Genomic DNA, 7389 nt, shown 5'->3' with positions numbered 1-7389 from the left:
TTTTTCCAAGTTGAGATTAATAAAGGCGACATGCTTTTCCGTTTTCTTGTTTATATAAGTATTGTGTTCATCCATTTCCTTTTGTGGATTCCATTGTATCATATATAAAATATATATAAGAAAATTTGTGTATATGATTCATTAGGCGTGAGCCCGTCTATTACATGGGTTGATTTAAAAAAAATATTAAATATTAAAGTGTAAACAAAATTTTTTTTTTTAATATTTTTTAATGTAAAACTTTGAAATAAGAAAAAAAGAAACGTATTTATGGCAATTTCATATCATATATATGATATTTAATACTTCACATATATAAGTATATGATTTTAATTTTAAAAATTGAAACATACCAAAAATTGACAAGTAGATAATATTTATTTCAAAAATACCATAAAATGACAAGTGTCAAAACTCATGAGAGATTGACATGTGGCAAAAAAACATCCATTTATTAAGGAGAATAAGTAAAGCAATGGAATTAATGAGTGGAAGTTGTGTAAAACAAAACCGATATCTATGGTTTCTTTCTCGTTATCACTAGTTTATAACCTGTAGAAACCACAGTTACAAAATAAATTAAACTTTCATATTAAAAACTCAAATTTCTTAATCAGATATTTTAAATAAATTATTAATTAAGAGATATGATTTAATAATATAAAATTATAATCATTGATTTAAATAAATACGTGAAATTATATCAACGTATAATTTATATTAACTTTATTTTAATTTTCTTTTAATGTTATTAATTTAATGTAATTAGAGTGAAAATTTAAAATTTAAAATAGAAAATCAATAGATTGAAAAGTGACTACATTGCAAAAAAATAATAAACCTATTTTTTTTTTTTATCATAATAAGGAGATACAGAGATTATGCTTATTTTTGTTTGAATGATACATAAACATATTGGGATTGGAATTTAAAGATAGATTAATTGAATAGGCATAAAGATTAAGCACGTTGGTTTCGTTTCTTAAATCTCAGATAATACAACATACAACATAAATAATAAAGAAGAAAATTAGTTGGTTTCACCACAATTGTCATTATTTTCATCAGCCCGTTTTAGGTAACCGACACTCACCCCAATGTGTCAAAAACTCACTTTCTTTTCCTATCTCATTTTTTTTTGAACTCATGTCTATATGTCTATTAGTTATTGTGATTTCAAAAAGTCACAAAAAATAACAAAAATCAGTAACATGTTTAAGAAATTGACCATATTTTACACGGTTATTGCTACTGATTTTTTATTTCAAAAAAATGATTATCGTGAAATACAAAATAATAATAATAATAATAATAATAATAATAATAATAATAATAAAATATGACAAACATTCTAAGGGATAACGTAATCGTTGTATTTTGTAAGGCTGTTCACTATTTGGATAAAATCGAATTGTCCAATTAAACAATTTGGATTGGACTATGTGGTTCAGATATTCGGATCTTTGGATTGGTTTTCAACAAAAACGAATTATTATTTTGGATTTCGGATTGGTTTTGGTTTATAAAATAAGAACCGAATAGTCTAAAAAAACCGAATAAACATTTATTATTTATTTATTTATAATATATCTATAGGTTATCTATTAATTTTGTAATTTATTTTTTTCAAATAGGTTCAATACATATCACCCGATAAAAAAAAACATCAATATGTATTATCTCTCAAAAGTTTTCTATCTATAAAATATTTAACTATAATATATTTGCTTAGTAGTTGTTTATAAATTTCAAATCACAACTACATAATTGTTTTCGTTTCTTGTGTAAAATTCGGTAATATTATAATTATATGTCGTTTTAAAATGTTTCGGTTTTTAAAAACCAAATTATAAAAACCGATCCAACAAAATTGTAATTGGATCGGATCGGATTTGAATTTAGTTTGTACTATTCGGTAGGAATGTCAACGGGGGCAAACGGGACGGGGAATGCATCCCCCGCCTCCGCCCCCGAAATGTTCAGCCTTTCTACCCCCGCCCCCGCCCCCGATTGATTTTGGGCTGACTTTTTTTGGGCTAAAAGAAGTTATTATTTAAGCTAAAAGAAGTTATTTTTGAGGTAACAAATAATTCTTTATAGCAGAATTTTATATATTAAAAATAAAAAAGTTATGGCATCTTAAAAACATTATACTAACAATTTAAAAGCATGTTTTTTGATGAATTTTAGAAGCTTAAAATCATGGTTTTACTTATTTAATTTATATAATTAGTATATGTAAATATATATGTAATTTATTAACGGGGTCCCCATGGAGGTTTCGGGACGGGATTGCCTACTCCCGCCCCCGTCCTAGAAATTAAAACGGAGGTTAACCTTGCCCCCGCCCCCGATTTTTTTTAAAAATTCCCCCAAAAGGGACGGGGCTCCCATTCCCGTGGTCCCACGGGACTTTTTGACATCCCTACTATTCGGGTCTTGGTTTGAAAACCGAAATCAATTTGGATTCACTTGATTGGATCGGATCAAACCGATCCATCCAAACGAACACCCCTAGTATTTTGGTAAAGAGGTACCGCCAATACCTCCAAGATGTGAGTCCCACACCATTGGATCAAGGCTAGTTGGGTGAAATGCAGTTCTCCAAGCCGCTCCCTATTTATCTCTAGATTCTCTCCCTATTCCTTCTAAAGCATTAATTAGAAGTACCTCATTCTTTAAAACTACCTGTAACAATATGTTTTTAATTAGTTTGTGAATTAATTTTAGAGTAAATTACACGAATGGTCCCTATGGTTTAGGGTAATTTGCGCGTTTGGTCCCCAACTTATTTTTTTAACTCGGAAGGTCCTTACTGTTTGCTTTTGTTAAGTGTTTGGTCCCTGTCTTATTTAAAAAGACTATTTTTGCCATTAATTTTTTAATTTATTTAAATAAACACACCTCCAACCCCACCCCCTCACCTTACCTTACATAACCCACAATTTTTCCCTATTTAAATAATAATGTTTTTAGTTAAGACAGAGACCAAACGCGTAACAAAAACAAACAGTAAAGGCCAAGTGTGTAACAAAAACAAATAGTAGGGACCTTCCGAGTTAAAAAAATAAGTTAGGGACCAAACGCGCAAATTACCCCAAACCATAGGGACCATTCGTGTAATTTACTCTTAATTTTATAGTTTTTATTAATATATTGTGAATTAAATTTGTATGAGTTTTATTAGTTTGTGTTTATTTTTAAATTAAAAATTGAATGGATTGAGAAATATAAGTTTTTTTGGATTGAAAAAGACTGGAATCGAGAAAAAAAAAAAAAAAGCTGATATAACAGTGGGTAGAATAGATCGATGAAAGGATTCCCTCCATGGCGTCAAGAAAAATTGCAACACTACCAAAAATTGCTTCTAACTTCTAAAACCACCATTTTCGTAGCCTTATTCAATTTTCAGACTAACAATACACCATTTTTTGCAACCCTAAGAATCTGAACAGTCCTCGCATTCATCCATTACGCTACTTTCGTTTTTATAACAAAAACCTAAAGTGCCTCTTGTAGACTGTAACGTACTGAAATTCATGTAACTCAACCATAAAATCAGAATTATCAATTAAACACAGTGAACCTTACAAGATCCACCACAACAATTTCAATCGTCAAACCAACCCTATTCCCTCTAAAGTTCCTAACAAATCCGATTCCTTTCATTAAAACTTTGCTTTATGGATTCAACCTCCTTTAAAAATATCCCCCCACTATGTAAGCCTAGTAGTGGAGGTTGCAGAATTCCACACAATCTCACTAGAATATTTAAAGCAACTTAAACACAAAACGAAGACTTCTGTTCCAACTGGGATATTGTATATAACAGACCATGATATATATGATCAATCCATGTTTTAAGTAAAAACTAGTTAATGACAAGATAGATACGATGCATAATTTACATGTAGCTCGCAAAACTGTTCCTTATAAGGTATTGTATGTCATTCTTCTTCTTCTTCTTATAACCCACAAACAGACTTCCAGGAGAAGCAGCCACCACAGCAAATATCATCTGACAACATTAAACACCCACCAACTCAATCCCCCAAACAACTACACATTTCACAAAATTTTTAAATCATGACTTCCAAAAATATATATATATATATATATATATATATATATATATATATATATATATATATATATATATTCTTTTAAAAGTGCCACATGACTTATGAAAAGAGTTACGTGAATTATGATTTTAGAGAGTAAAAGAAACCCACCACACATTACATACCTTCTGTCAAGTTTCAAAACATCCACACAGGAGAGCTCCATTAAAGACGCACCCAAAGCCCAAAGGAATTCCCCCTTTTCATTCAGAATCAGCAACACAACAGAAGACTCCTCCTAACCTAACCTAAGCTGGGACCCAACAAGAAGTAGCACGTAGAATCCTACCTTTCCATCCTTGTAACACCCATTTCCCATCATCATCAAACACAAAATCCTTATGATACCCTGCTTTCACCTTCCCCCTCAGTTTAGAAACAAAAGCCCTCTCCAAAGGTTTGATCTTGAACCCAGCTCTTAAATTCCTAGCTTGCCACTGTTTATAAGTCTCAGGCCTTTCCACCCTCTCACCACCTTCACATGCAATCACATTTAGAGCTTCACGCCCACAAAACTCCCTCTCAAAATTCAACCTTTCCTCATCGTCACGATCTAAAGTAGCATCAAACATATCGAACATTGAAGAGAAATGAAAAAGAGCCTCCTTGAAACGGGTTACAAAAAATGGAGAGCTGTAAGATCCATTCACTACAGTTTGAACAAACATATCAGGCTTCATGTCCCTAATCAACTTCAGAACACCATCTCGTGGATTGCTCTCCATAACCGAATCATCATGTAAGTTCTTGAAAGAAATCAGATTGTTCACTGCAAGACACTCGTTTCTTTGTAGCTTCAGATCTTCAATCTTGATCAACTCCCAGTTTTGAATTGCTATCGCGTTATACTCAAATGGGACATTGAATCTTGCACAATAGTTAGCTAAACGACGCCCTGTTTCCTCCACCCTTTCAGAGGGTCTAAAACCAGGGTCTGGGAGGTCTATTCCGGTGAATCTCAGCTTAGGTGGGCCCCCGGGCCTTTCTGAAAGATGCTTGATGAGAATAGGCCACTGACATCCATATGCAATACCAAAATCTACAATATGAAGAGTGGAATGTGTTGAAGCTGCATCGTATATCATTTTTCCAGCAAAGAAAATGGCAATCTTCTTGAAAGGACAAGATGAGATATAAGACTGATAAGCTTTCAGCTTTTCAGAAGCTGAGATCTTTATGGTGCTTTTAGACATGTAAAGATGAGAACCGATGCCAGCTAAGCGTGCTTCAAGACCATTAGCAAAGATATGAGCTAACCTTTGTGGGGCATCACCAGAAGGGGAAGCGTGTTGTCTTATTTGGTTTAGCTGTTCGTTTGCAGTTATATAATCATCAGTAGCAACTGATTGTGCACAGTTTACCAATAGAGTTCTAACATCTGTGGGTTCACCTGAGCTTCCTCCCCAAGAACGATCAATCCAACCACTGGTGTATCTATGAGCATGTCCATTTTGCTGTAATTTTTTGTTTACTACAGGCTTAGGTGGTTCTTCAGAGACGGATGTGGAAGAACATTCATTATATGTACAAGAAACGATTCTATCAAACATATCACATAGCTCGACTTCTTCCTCAAAAACAGCAGACTGTTTGCTACTCCTTTCTTCCTCATAACTGGTATCCTCACGATGATACTTTTTCCTTCCCCTGAATCCACTGAATGAGTTACCTTTTGTCTCGACATTCTCTTCCTTGACAACCACTTTTGTAGGAGATTGTCTTGGATTTGAAGGTAAGTTGTATTTGTCTAAATCAATGACTAGGGGTTTACTAGGAGGGAGGAATTTGCTAGCTTCCTCCATCCCTCTATTGAACTGTAAGATAGATTCGTTATCAGTGAATATGTTTTCAATGATGTGTGTGTTTACCATTGAATTCAATGTGCTGAAACCATCATTGGTAACGCTAGTGGTAGAGCCAAACGAAGACAACAAAGGGTATTCAAGAGAATGTGTTTGTGGAAATGATGATGATTTGGCTTCAAGAGAATCACCACCGGGCCATTGAGAATCATTGGAGTTGCTACTGTTTGTACTGTAGTCACTTGCGCTACTGAATAAGTTCTCTTCGGGGATTTCAACGTTTGAAGGAGGGTATTTCTCAACAAGGGCTTCATAGAATGATTCCTCTGTTGCTTGTAGAGCTAACGGGTCATGAAACATGCTCTGTTTAGCCTCCATATCCTCTTCCACGAGAATCTGGTTTATGTACCTAACAACACAATCTGAAAAGTCATCGGGGGAGTCTACTTGTGTGGACATGCGTGAAGAGGAATCTGAAGTATAGGGGCCAGAATTTGGTTCCCTGTTAGGAGCTTCTAAAAAGCTGAGATCTAAAGGTTCTTCTCTGAATCGGTATCCATTAGCAAGGCCTGGCGACTGACCAAAGATAGGCAAGATACTCTCATCATCCAAAGAGAAACTATTGATGTAATCAGAGAACTCATCATGCCGCGGTTCCATAATCATCGATGCTTAGTTTCCGCTACTTCTGGATAAAATAAATAAAAAGTAATTAGACAAAGTTTATAACTACAATTTCTAGAAACAACAATATACCAGAAATAAGCATAGTTCATCTGAAAAACGGTACGAATTCAACAACGCAACTCATCGCATATATAAGACCGTATATAAAAAAGGACATAAAAACCCTAAAATCCAGCGATGGATCTAATTAGTAACGAATCAGTCAAAATTAGTAATAAGAAACAGAAGAATCAATACCTAATTAACGCGAACTAAGTGCAAAAATCACAGACCTAGATAGAAACAGTTGTTTGGATGAAGGGCTGATAATATGAGATCTGGAGAAACAAAGAAGAAAGAGTTTTCCCACGAAAGGGGTGTGAAATGGGGAGCAGTTGGTTGTGTACCTTTATAAACCGTGTCAACGAAGAATCAAGAATGCAGGTGAGTTTACTCGAACGTCGGCTACACCGGCTACAGTCAGTCGATCGTGGTTGTGTTTGGTTGTAGTCGTGGCCTCGTGGGTTTTGTTGACTTGACCTCCTCTTTCTTAGTTGACGAGAAAAAACAAGTGATAACATTATTAAAAAAAACTCGAGCCACTTTATCTTACCAAACAAACTTTTGACCATAAAATAAAAATAATAAAAAAAAAAAAGTGATTATGGTTAATTTATTAAAAAGTAGCATTTTTACTTTAAAAAAAATTTATAAATATAAACTCGGGATTTTATGACATTAAAATTAGCTAAACTAGACAAATGTGTTAAAGGTTCTTTAAATTATATGTAAGTTGTTAA

At 33.7% G+C, this 7389-nt stretch overlaps 1 pseudogene across 5 annotated transcripts; it reads right to left on the bottom strand.

The window, feature by feature from the left end:
• Positions 1-3800: 3800 nt before the first annotated feature.
• On the bottom strand, positions 3801-7142 carry LOC145055255 (scarecrow-like protein 34 pseudogene; annotated as a pseudogene). 5 transcript variants are annotated; one of them, XR_013685117.1, is made up of 3 exons: positions 6997-7142; positions 4247-6611; positions 3801-4018 (listed from the first exon to the last, which is right to left on the bottom strand). The product of XR_013685117.1 is annotated as a scarecrow-like protein 34 pseudogene, transcript variant X3 (transcript). The 5 variants fall into 5 exon arrangements; XR_013685116.1 differs by having other exon boundaries at positions 6883-7011; XR_013685119.1 differs by lacking the exon at positions 6997-7142 and adding an exon at positions 6848-6990 and having other exon boundaries at positions 3801-4059.
• Between the last annotated feature and the right edge of the window lie 247 nt (positions 7143-7389).

This window comes from Lactuca serriola, chromosome 5, assembly GCF_051521515.1.
Source record: "Lactuca serriola cultivar US96UC23 chromosome 5, Lser_US96UC23_V15, whole genome shotgun sequence".
Lineage (NCBI taxonomy): Eukaryota > Viridiplantae > Streptophyta > Magnoliopsida > Asterales > Asteraceae > Lactuca > Lactuca serriola.
Note: the sequence above shows the minus strand (reverse complement) of the source record. Positions and strands in the feature narration are given on the sequence as shown.